The 13096-nt window shown below is 40.9% G+C and overlaps 1 non-coding gene across 1 annotated transcript; it reads right to left on the bottom strand.

The window, feature by feature from the left end:
- Positions 1 to 1159: 1159 nt before the first annotated feature.
- Positions 1160 to 1266, bottom strand: LOC138517106 (U6 spliceosomal RNA). The gene has a single exon (XR_011282380.1). It is a non-coding gene; the product is annotated as a U6 spliceosomal RNA (small nuclear RNA).
- Positions 1267 to 13096: the final 11830 nt, after the last annotated feature.

Below are 13096 nucleotides of genomic sequence, written 5' to 3'. Positions count from 1 at the left end.
ACCTTACGCATGGCATTTTCTGAAGCACTGTTATCAGTCCTCTTCAATGCAAAAGGATGCTCTTGTATCTATGGCGACATGTACACATAAACACTCCTCTTGATTCTCCCTAGAACTTTTATTTCTTTAACCCAGCTGTAGATGCCTGAACTAAAATGGAGGGAATTCCAAACCACCCAGCGTTTCTAGCCAGTGTGTGTCCAAAACATGGGCCTGAAACGAATCTCCTGATGATCTAGAATGACAGTCTTACCAACGCCAAAGGTCACCTCTCGATTTTAATTAATTTCTTATTCTTTTAGACATTTCTACAGACTTTGACACTAAGCCACAATCTTCTTATAGGCCAGTTGTTGAGGGTAGCCTGGACACAGGGGATCTCATTGGATTGGTTTGGGTCCTTTCAAGGGAGCTAAACCACTGCATCTAACTTGGACCTTGGAATTTTCAGGCTACTTGATCTCTAAGGATTCCCTCTCACCTCAACCATATTTGAATGACATTTTTCTTGCTAAGAGGATATCCATTTATGTAAACATTAGGTACACTGTTTTTTCCAGTGTCCTAGTTTACATCAAGTTCGGCTGCAGCATCTGTGTTTATCTGCTAATTTTGCTTCTTAGAAATTGAATCTGTCATCCGTTGTCTACTTGATTTTCCTAAATATATAGATATTCGTAAAAGATGGCTATTGCCAATTTCATTTACATTTCATATAAGGACATATAACGGAAGCTGGTTTACTATGTGAGAAAACTGCTGAACCTGCTGTATTGTTATGGTGTATAGCTTATTAAGTAAGGCCTAGTGATGAAGATTCAAATGTTTACGGTTTTTTATTACAGTTTGTACTGTGTGATGAATTCTGTTATTTTGATTTGTATGCCCTGTTGTAATTATATACATTTCTATGGGTGTGGATCCTGAAACATAGTTTTTACTGAATGAATATTAGGGTCCTTTGTTGAACATTCATAACAGTGTACACTTTACTATCTCTCGTACGGCCACAAGGCACACTTTCTTTTGCATTTCAAAGGCACCAGGCATGATTTGCATGGTCTAACTTGGAAAAAGGGAATAGTAGGATGAAGAATATCGGGTTTAAGACTGTCTCAGCAAAAACCAAGGTTCTTCTGCTTTCAATTGCTCATCAGCGTTGAATGTTTTCTTTCTCCACAAATTTGCGTGTCATCCTTGCACAGGGGCCATGCTAATCTTCTCTGTATCGTTCCAATTTTAGTATATGTGCATTCCTTCTTGGATATTCTAAGTTCACCAATAAGATAACACTTGGGTTTCATTTGGGAGTCAAATCTTAGCTAAGATGCTTCTATGAGTGCGGTGATAAGGGAAACTTTTTTCAAACTCTATCAAGTCAGACAAGCCCTTCTTTCCATCCTGAGTGACTTGCACCATGTTGTGGTGGGTTGACTAATTAATTCAAACATGATTATGTCATCTCCATCTATAATGGCTCCTCACACATCAGATTGAGCAACTTCTAAATGTAGATGTTCTGCCAAATTGTGTCCCGAGAAAGACAAACTCCATTTCCCTGCCCATTCAAATCAGAATTCTTTTAAATATTTTCTGCGTAGCATTTAAACATTTGCATGACATAGCCACTTCCTATCTTGCAAAAATTCTGTCCCTCACAAAATATGTGCCACGGCCTCTCATCTTCTTGAGGTCCCTCATTTTAAATTTAAAATAAGAGGTGATGGAAGTTTTTTTTCCGTCCAGGCTCTGAGATTCTGAAACACATTATTCTCCTCCCCTTTATGATGCCCACTTTACATCATGCTTGGCTGCCTTTAGAAAGGCTGAACTGATCTGTTTCTTTGAATCAACTACATATTTTATCCTGTGTTTTCAGCTTTGAAATGTCCTTCATGCTCGGGGCCAATTAAGTTTGCATCATTTACTTCATTTCCGTGTTACAAATATCTAAATCAATCACTCAGCGGGCAGGGGTGGTCATCTGGAGGTTAAACCAAATAAGGATTAAACGATAGGGTAGGGATAGACCATGACAAAACAGGGGGAAGAAAGTAATGAAAGACGAGCAGTGAACAAAAAGGAAGTGGGTCCTATACTGTGATAGTATATAGTAGGATATAACCAGATGAAGTCAATGGTTAATTCAGATATTTCTTTGTTGACTTGAGGTCAAATTCTAGCCTATGTGATGTGCTCTTAAAACAACTTACAGAATAAAAACATTACCAGTGGCAATTTAAAATACACTTACACCTTCACACCGTTAAATTGAAAATAGGCACAACGACAGACTTTCTCTTAGTCTCAGAAAATTTGAAATATACTAGTTATTAAAGCTTGGCAATTCATCATTTTTACATCAGCACTCAACGTTAGTATTGTGAATACCTAAGCCTATTCAACAAAAGCACCAAATCTTGCCTAACCGTCTTAACGTCAAACATTGTCAAGATGGATGCATTGGACCCGTCTCCATTCACAGAGATACACCTATATAGTGTGATCGGCCGAATGAACCACAAATGCACTTATACCAATTTTGGCCTCCGCTATTACAGACCTTGACAAAGAGGCCAGAGAACATGTGGAGAGAAACCTCCTGAACAAAATAAATCAATAGCTGTCACCAAGTAGGTGACCGAAAATCTTCTTAGGAGATGGTATGTCTTAAGACACCGGACAATATGAAAACGTTGTCACTGGTTATGTAATGTAATATCACCACTATGTACAATTAATAATGTTATGCTAAAACTGAATCTAAGTCTATACTTCGGGAACAATCAATTTGAAAGGAGAAGCCACTTGAGAGAAACATGTATATGAAAATAGTGGGAGAAAACAGGATAGAGGAATATGTTGTAACAGTGCTTTCCAAGACACAGTCATTTTTGATGATCATCATCATACAACATCATGGATCCAAGGCGACCAGCGGAAATGGTCAAATTGAGTGAATATTTGAAAATCATTCTTAAAGTCGAAAAATATTTGCTACTAGTGAAAAAGCCCATGTACTTGGGCTAATGTGCATAAAGGAGGACATTTTCGGAGTGTAAATATATAATGTGGTGTATTTTAATGTAATTTATGTTAATAGAAACCATTTTTTTGTAAACAATCGTGCTCCTTTTACAAGGAGGAGTAGTAACCTGAAACCAATCTCACATAATCCATTCAAAGTTCAACATAGTACATACAGCCAATTGTTTATCTGCACCTCATTGTCTTGGATTCCACTTATGGGTTTTGGACTCAAATATAGCATGCTGAAGGATGTCAGAGTAATACAATTCACGTGCAGAATGATTTGAACTAGACATGAGATCATAAAATAAAGTAAATTGAAGTCAAATAAAGTTTAAAACGTACATAAATAATATTATTGATATAATAATACATACCAAGAAATATTACAATGAACAATTACATAATACATAAGTACATTAACAAAATTAATTTCTTTTGTTAGAGAAAGAGTGCTTAGTCAACTAAATTTCTATTTATATGTTTTTTTAAATGTATCTATTTTCTTAGTGTATGCAACATGAAGTATGCTGTTGAAGTGGTATCCCTGTGTTGGGCCTTTTCTGCAGCTAATTGAATGTTATCATTGTTGAAATACACATTTTGTTCACCTAGAAGATGAACTTGAAGTATTACTGTTGTATATGTAAGGCAACAGCTCCCTCTAGCGGTGATAACAGGTGAGCCAGGCAGGACAGCTTTGGACAAACATTCATCTGGCTTTTTATTATATAGTATGCTATTATATGCATTAAAAAGGATCATGAAAATTGTGTTTTAAAATTACCTTTTAGAGCAGAAAATAACTACATTATTTAAATGTGTTCGCTGGACTCTGATTGACTTATAGCACCCTAATGGTAAACACGACTGCTCCTAAAACTGAATTCCAAATGTGCCACACCCATTCCTTTAGAAAGCTACTATCTGTAACCTCCTCCAGCCACTCTAATCCTTCCTTTCTGGTCACCAGAAATCCTTCTTTCCCTTCTACTATGTCATCACTACTTGTGTGACATATTCAACCTTCTACTATCTAGATTTTGATAATTCTACCAATTTTCAAAAAACATCTCTTGATCCCTTATGTTGTGATAATTGCCCCCCCCCTTCCTTTTTTCACTAAACCCTTTTAAAGTGAACTGCAAGCGAAGTTTACACAGACACTGATTTATTGAATTAATTGTATAGGAAATAACATTGAAAATGGTGCATTTTCTCATCCTGAGTTTCAACGGAACCCATCATTTAATGGTGATTCTATTATTAAGTGCCATATTCTTCAATATATACCAATTTCCTTACCTGCTGCCTTGAATATTATTATCCAGAAAGTTGGTTTCAGTACAATAGATACGTTACCTGATATCAACATGGAATAACATACACTTACTACCATCATATGATATCCTGGGAGTTCAAAATGACCTAGGAGTGTAGACCACATGAATCAGGGGCTTCTAAGTTCAGGTTTGCCTTTGGAATGAACGAATGCATGATGTCTCCATGCTTTTCTGTCTGCATATTACATGTAACTTGACTCTAGTATTGACTGTTAGGCCACAAATCCTTTAATGTGTGCTGGCAGGAGGGTTTTGTCTAGGTTGAATTTGTTTCATTAGTTCATGAATACAAGGTAGTGGGCTTGCCACCTGCTATAGTATGAATGCTTATAATTGGTGAGGAGGCCAAAGATTGCACATGCCTTTCGAGGAATTCTGTGGGATTTCATTTTTCGTTCTTAAACATACAACAAAATTATCATTTCATTTTAATTGATACTTGCATAATCTCATAATTGAGTACATATTCCAATCCATTAACTGATCAACAATAGTTAAACAATAGGTTATTCCACAACTACCTCACTATAAACATTACAACCAACAGTTCCCTCCTCCCTTTTCACCCCTTCTCCCATCCATATTACTTGTTTGAGAAGGACGGCTAATACATATCCAGGAATTTCCCCCAAATAAGGATTGCTTTTCTTCTCGACGATAAATCACTCTTTCCATCTCTGCTAATTTCAACATTTCATCTATCCAAACCTCCACTTTTGGTGGCAACCTCGACGTCCAACCACTCAATATTAGTTTTTTTGCGACTGATGTCCCCCTGAACAACCATTTTCTTTGGGAAGTACTTAAATCCTCCAGGAGTTCATCATCCCCTAGAATCAGGGTTTTAAAATCATAGTTTAGAGCCTGACCTAGCACATTGTCAATGAGTCCACATATGTCCCTCCAAAAACCATTCACTTGCACACACTCCCATAGCATATGTTCTAATGTTCCAATCCTATGTACACAACCCCAACAGTCATTCAAATCCAACAATCCTCTCTTGTGTAAATGCTCTGGGGTCCAATATACTCTATTCAGTATTTTGATCTGATGTGACCTTTCGCCTAAACTGATTGAGCACATGCAGACATTCCTACACATATTCAACCATCGCTCTGACCTAATCTCACACTGTAATCTGCTGCTCCAATCCTCCACCAATGACTCATTGCCCTTAGATCTAGAATCAATTAGTTTATAATATCGACTTGCCAATCCTCCTTTACTCTGCCCGTTATTAGATGATAAGGCAGCAGAATCCGTCCCCCTATCAGAGTCCACTACACCAATTGCTATTTTTAATCTCCTGTAATCAGTAGGAGAAAAATTATGTATTTCCCACCTGTCCTTCACTTCATTTACTGTGAGCCTTTTTCCATCCTGTCTCAAATCCCCAATCCATTTAATTCCGTCCAAAAAACAATCCGGACAAAATAGTTTTTCCATTTTCCTTAACTTTTGGGTTGTACCATATAGAGGGATCCAGGCTGTGGGATTTCGAATGAGAGCAGTTGTGTTAAGAGTTGGAAAGAGATGTTTGGTGAGAGAAGCTCCAAGATGAATCTGTTTTTCATGATCTACACCTTCCTACTATGTGGAATTAGATGGCTGTGCCTCCGTCTGCTGCTTGATTGGGAGAACTCCATGCATTCTCCCTCATTTCACCTTTACAGAGGACTTAAATCTGGCCTTCTGAGAGGTGGGCTGAGAAGGTAAATCTGGGAAGCGCCCCTATATGTTTAAGGTAGGATAAATGTATTATGGATGCATTGGCAATATCAGCTGAAGAATTATATTATCCTATTGTGATTGATCTTCAGTATTAGGAGACATGTATGGTCCCAGATTAAATTAGGAAACTACTAAATGATTGCCCTCTGCTAGGTTGTGCAACATGGGAAGAATGTATGAATGCATTTATATTTCAATATGCCTCGGCCGATTTATTTATTTAAATTCTTAATAACGTGCCAGATCGCCCAAAGGCCTAAAGGCGCACAAAAAAGACAAACAAAAGACAGAAACCAACACAGTGAAGAAGCATCAGAAGAAGAGATGTGAACTGGATCTAAGGAGCCATGAATTGCTCTGATTGGCAGGATTAAAGGAAAGACATGTGAGAAGGAGGAGCGACTATCCAGAATCAGAGAGAATGAGATTAGGAGACACAGTTCTTGGATGTGTGGGGGTGATGGGTCCTTTGAGAGAGCTTAGATGGAGTTTTAATGGCCAAATGTAAAGAAAGGCTGCTCCCAATATTTGCATTTCTGCAAGAGGGAAGTCCAGTTTAAAAAGGTGAGCAGGGCAAAAGTGCAGAAACGTGAGATGGCGCAGGGGAAAGAGAGGTGAGGTGGGTGCCAGAGCATATGGTGTTTGTGGGGAAGTAGCAAGTGATGGAGTTGAAAAGTTGGGGTGAACAATGTATATATGTGAAGACGAGTAGAACATATATATAGAAGGATCAGTGCCACAAACAGCCAGCATGGAGTACCAAGGGGAGGTAGGAGATGCATGGGATAAACTGTAGAAAGTATGAGATTCAATTTCAATGTTAAGAATTTTGTTGAGGGGTGAAGGAGTATAGCAAAAGACAGAGGTGTAGCCTAAGACAGTACTTGAGACAACTGAGAACTATTTAGGGGGCAATGAAAGCCTTTGTATTGTAGTAGGCTAGGTACATTTTCCCAATTTTAAGAAAATTCATTTTAGCACTGGGTGCAGTGAAGTACATAAACTTGTGAGATCTAAAGTTACTATCAAAGAGGACCACAAGGTTGCAGGCTTTGGCAAATGGTGAAAGCCAGTTGAGGGAAATTAATTTAAAGAGGGAAGGGGGATGTGCAACCTATGCAGTGAGGTAGATGACTTCAGTCCAGTGGCAGATCGTGAATAAACAGTTGCTGATATGAAGGGAGAGGCCAGGGGTAAATGTAAGAAAGGAAAATGAAATGTAAGTCTCATTAGTGAATAGGCGACATGAGAAACCAAAAGAGGAGATAGGTTTGCTCTGAGAGGAGGTGTAGATGGTATACAGTAGTGGGCACAGAACCAAACTTGGAACACACCCACTGGGAGGTGGTTGAGATCAGTGCCCCCACAGGGTAGAATCTCAAATGCTGAGATGAGAGAGGGATTGGATGAGAGGGGGTGGTGGACAGTATCAAATATTGGCGACAGGTCAACAAGGATGATAACTGAACAGAGCTTAAGATGGTCGGCAGAACGTTGTAAGCATATTTCGGTGCATTTCCACAGAGTGATGAATGCAAAAGCCAGGTCAAAAAAAGTCACTATTATCCTGGCAGCAAATTGTGATCCAGTTGAAAATAACACATTTGAGGATGTTGAAGCAGAAGGAGAGGCAGGAGACAATTCGATAGTTTACAGGTTTATTAGAATCACCAGAGGTCTTTTTGGGAATGGGTAATATTGTGTCTGTTTTGAATCAAATGGGTGGCAAATGCAAGACAGAGTTAAAGAGTGGGGAAGGGTAGGGGCAATTAGTTGGTGCCAATGCTTTTTTTGTTTGTGGAGCAAAAGAATCAACCTAGATTACTGGACCTGTTATCTCGTATGAGAGTGAGCACTATGCCAGTAGGAGAGGGAGGCGAGGAAGAGCTGAAAGAGGAGAAAATAGGGGTCAGATGGTTGGCAGTGAATGGGGTAGGATGTGGATGAGAGAGCTAGGTTAGTTAGAGTGTCACTGATATTGGAGATACACGAGAGTGAAAGCTTATTCGCCATTAAGCAAGAGAACATGTAGCATGGATAGGTGGTAACATGGGATGAAGGGTAGTAGAGAGTTTGGGGGCTTGGCTCAGAGTGGGAGATAAGGTAAGGAATATGGCAGTTGGAATGTGTAAAGGAGTGCCACAGATGGAGACACATGCTGGTCCTTGGACAGCAAATCTCAGGGCTAGCTGGTATAAAGATATCAATAGTTAAATGGTATTAAAGGGAAGAGTTAGGCACATGTGTTGTTCTGTTTTCAGCATTGCTGACAGTGCTTAGAGGGCTCAGAGCAGTCTAAAAACATTTCTTTAGAAACTTTATGAGTTGTACTGTCATTTTAGGGTTATTAGAAGGAATTAGCATTTGCTGTTCAACACAGAGACAAGCTGAATTTAGATAACGTGTATGATTTCTACCCTATGATGCTGGAGTCTATGTTTCCCCGGGGCTTACCACAAGTAGAGAACGTAATCTTTTGAATGTAACCCATATGCCTTTCCTAGCAATTATATGTGTGTATTAAAAAAGATTAGGTCACCTACACAATAAACTAATACATTTCTTGGGTTAATTTTTGAAAATGCATTTGCATAAGAACATTTAACATAACATAACTTATTTGTTTCATGCTACAGGTTCTTATACGAGTAAAATAAAGTGAAGTTGAATCACAGCCTTGAGAACGGACTAATAGGTACCATATGGAATCAGATTCCTTCTGTGTAACTCACTTGTGCCAGTGACCTCTTGTTGTAGAAGTAGTCCTGTGGCTTATCCTGTGCTTTGCAGACAGTTTGTTTGTTTGTTTGTTTGTTTGTTTATTTGGTATGGCGCGCAAAACCCAGAGGTAACAGGGCGCAACAGAGGGCAGGAAGATAAGGTTACATAAAAACTTGGTTACAGGGTAGGCACATATTTCCATATTAACATACAGTAATTACAATTCAGCATATACATATAAACATTCAGGTAGGCATTAGTCTGTGGGTATGATCAGTCGTGGGGATCATTGGATCGTAACCAGGTACGAATGTTACGCCTGAAGCTGTGGTAGGATTGGTCAGCTCTGGTGTTGAGGAGGAGGGCGTTCCAGTGTAGGGCTGCCTTGACAGGGAAGCTGCCACCGCCCGTTTTCTTTTGTCTAAATTTGGGAACCTGGAGTTGGAAGGAGTTAATCATTCTGGTGGGGCGGGTCTTTTTTATGATTCTGGCAGCGAGGTAGGAGGGGGCTGCATTGTTCAAGCATTTGAAGGTAAGTGACGCTGTTTTGAGTGCGATGCGGTCACAAATTTTGAGCCATGTGTGTTCTCTTCTTTTGTTGGAGATGTGTTCTTTGGAAGGTGGGTTGAGGGCTGTTCTGAGTGCATTATTTTGCAGTGTTTGGAGTTTGTTAATTATGTGTTTGTTGGCTCCTAGGTACATGGCGTTACAATAATCAAGTTTGGAGAGTATTAGGGCATTAGCTATGATGATGCAGCTGGCTTGGGACAGGAATGCTCTACATGCTCTGATTAACTTGCAGGTGTAAGCGGTTGAGGAAGCGAGTGAGTTTACTTGTTTATTTAGTGATAAGGCTGAGTCTAGGTGAAAGCCTAGGGTTTTCACTGTTTTGGCGGCTGGGATAATATTACCATCGATGTTGAAAGCTTTGTAGCTGGGGCAGAGTTTTTTTAGGTTAGCGTTGGAGCCAAGGAGCAGGATTTCAGTTTTCTCATCGTTCAGGCAAAGGCCGTGTGTGGCCATCCATGCCTGAATGATGAGATATATTTTGTTTACCAAGGCCGTATCCGAGTCAAAGTTGCCCGAAAGGGGTATGAGGATCTGGGTGTCGTCTGCATAGTTAGTGTATGAGACACCCAGTCTGTCCAACTTGTCAAATAGGGGCTTGGTAAAGATGTTGTAGAGGGTCAGGGAGACGCAGGATCCCTGAGGCACACCGCAAGTTATGCTGATGGGGTCTGCTGAGGCTATTGAGGAGAAGACTCTCATAGTGCGGTTGTCTAGGAATGATTGTATCCAGTTTATGGCCTCTTTCGAGAAGTGGGCTGCTGAGGCCAGGTGTTCGCACAGGACACTGTGATCCACCAGGTCGAAGGCTGCCGACAGGTCGAGGAGGAGTAGTATGGCGGTTTTACCTTTGTCATTGATTTCGTTGATCTGGGTTTTTAGGTCGATAAGAGCTGTCTCTGTGCTGTGTTGTAGTCTGAAGCCTGATTGGTGTGCGCCTAATAGTTTGTGGGTTTCTAGGTATTGCTGGATTTGTAGGTATGCTACTCTGTCTATTATATTTAACAAGAATGGTACTGTGGTGATAGGTCTGTAGTTGGTGGGAATAGCGGGGTCTAGAGTTTGCTTCTTGAGCAGAGGCAGGACCCAAGATTCTTTGAGATTATTAGGTACGGTGTTAGAGGAGAAGGATGCGTTGATCAGTTTGGTTATAAAGGGGGCTAGATCCCTGGCAGCATCCTTAATTATTTGGGGTGGGCAGTTGTCACCTTTGCAATTCAATGTTTTAAGTGAGGCTATGACTCTTTCATTTTCTAGGATAGATATTTTGGAGAACCTGAACGGATTCGGGTTGGGTGGATTGGTTGTTTTAGCGTGGTGACTGGGTGATGATATGGTGGGGCTTGAGGAGTCTATTTTTAGTTTGATTTTGGTTTGGAGAGTTGTGATTTTGTTAGAGAGAGCGTTTTGCATGCTGCTGCACCATTGCTTGTCCTTGGTTATGTTGTCAGGTGGGGGTATTGGGGATTCTAGTTCCCTTAGTGTAGCAAATAGCTCTCTTGTATTGGAGTTGGAGTTTTCTATTCTTTCGTTGAATATGTTCTTTTTAGTGAGAAGGATTTCCTTTTTGTAATTATTGGCGAATAGTTTGAGCTGTAGTTTGTTCTCTTCTGCGGGAGTGTTGCGCCATTGGTACTCTAGTTTCTTTTTGCGCATTCTTAGTTCTTTTAGGTGGGGGGTGAACCAATTGTTTAGGTGAGCTTGTTGTTTGCTTTTTTGCATTTTCAGTGGGGCAATGACGTCTAGTCTGTTTTTCATGGCATGGTTGTAGCTTTCTACAAGGCATGCAGGATTTAGGTTGTCTGAAAGGGCATTAAGGGTTGGCAGTAAGAGTGGTATGAGATTGTCGGGAGTTATGTGTTTTTTAGCTCTAATAGGTAGGGGTGGTGCCATGGTCTTTTCTTTGTTGACTTCTTTATTAAGTGATAATGTGAAGTCAATAAGATAGTGGTCTGTCCAATGTTGGGGGGTGGTTTTATTAATGGTGGTATCGCAGTTCAAGGTGGCGATCCAGTCCAGGGTCCTACCTTTGTTGTGGGTGGGGGTGAGTACTTTTTGGAGTAAGCCATGTTCGGCTAGCATGGTGCTATGGCTTGTGCTGACTTGTCGTCAGGGTCGTTCAGGCCAAGATTTAGGTTGCCAAGTAAAAGTAGTTCAGATGTGTCATTAGTGTTGTTGGCTATGAGGCTGGATAGATCTGCTTCGAATGAGCCAATGGGGCCGGGAGGCCTATATATGAGGTGTATGGTTAAGGTGCGGCAATTGGAGATGGGTAGTTTTGCTGTGAGGAGCTCGCACGATTTGAGGGGCGATTGGTGGAGGAGTCTTAGCTCCAGGTCGGTCTTTGCTATGATGGCCTCCTCTGTTGTTGGGTCTATCCAATCTGATTATTTGGTAGTTTTCGGGAATGGCTATTGAGAAGGCTGGGCCTGCGGCTTCATGCAGCCATGTTTCAGTGATTGCTAGTAGGTCGAGGTTGTTGTTGGATAGGGTGTCTGATATTTCTGTGGCGTGGGCCACTAAGGATCTAGCGTTGATCAGAGCTCCGGTTAGGGTGGTTGTGTTGGGTAGGTCTTGGATGGTTATAGGGATGAGTTTGAATTGGGTGGAGTTGCTGCAAGGCGTAGTGGAGTGAGGGCATATTTTGGGGTGTTGTGAGGTGGGTCTCAATGGCGGATTAAGGCGCTTGTTGTGGTAGGTGGGCTCGTAGAGACGGGGTAGTCTTGCACAGAGTCTAAGGTTTCTTTCTGTGGGAGGGCAAGGTGCAGTTTCTATGGTGGACATTGTTGCTTTAGCAGTGGAGATGATGATGGTCGTAAGAAGGTATATTAAGGTGACTGTTTGATTTAGTTTGGCGTGCATTGTGTGATACTTGAGTGTTGCACGTTACAATTGGTAAGGCGACGTTTCACCTTGGCTAGCATCAGGTAGATGCGACAGTTGGTATAATGCGAAAGCTAGGCAATGGATGGGTTAGGCAGTGGGTGGGCTGGTGGTGGCAATTGTGGTGGGGCACATTAGGTGGCAGCCTTCAATACATAAAGTAAGGTGCAATGGAGGTAGGTAGTAGCCATAGTGGCATTGGCAACCAACAAGGATGGGGAATAGGTCAGGACTATGCAAATACCTGGGTTCGACTTGCAAGCAGTGTGACAGAAAGCAGCGGTGACTAGCACTTTCAGGGTAAAGTTTTGCAAACAACAATTGTCAACATTAATAGTGAGAGCTAGGGCTAGGCAGTGCAAATACCTGGGTTCGACTTGCAAGCAGTGTGGCAGAAAGCTGCGGTGACTAGCACTTTCAGGGTAAAGTTTTGCAAACAACAATTGTCAACATTAATAGTGAGAGCTAGGGCTAGGCTGTGCTAATACCTGGGTTCGACTTGCAAGCAGTATGGCAAAAAGTCAAACCCCCTTCTCCTGTTCAGCAGTGTTATTTATTGTGTATAGGTACATTTAGGGAAGCACTACATACAACATCCACATGTTATTTTATGAATCGTATGCACTGTGCTGATCACCACATTAGTGCTCCTATGGTGACAGTGCCTTGCCTGAGAAAATGGCTATTGTGCATCCACCTGGGGTAACCCAACTATAGTCTGAAGAGGAAGAAATTAAAACATGACAGAAAGTGGATAGGATGAAGCTGGAACAGGATAGGGCCACATAGAGCTAACACATTTGGAAATTATGAGATTA

Source organism: Ambystoma mexicanum, chromosome 6q (genome assembly GCF_040938575.1).
Source record: "Ambystoma mexicanum isolate Mex_15411 chromosome 6q, UKY_AmexF1_1, whole genome shotgun sequence".
Lineage (NCBI taxonomy): Eukaryota > Metazoa > Chordata > Amphibia > Caudata > Ambystomatidae > Ambystoma > Ambystoma mexicanum.
This window is presented reverse-complemented; position numbering and strand designations above follow the sequence as displayed.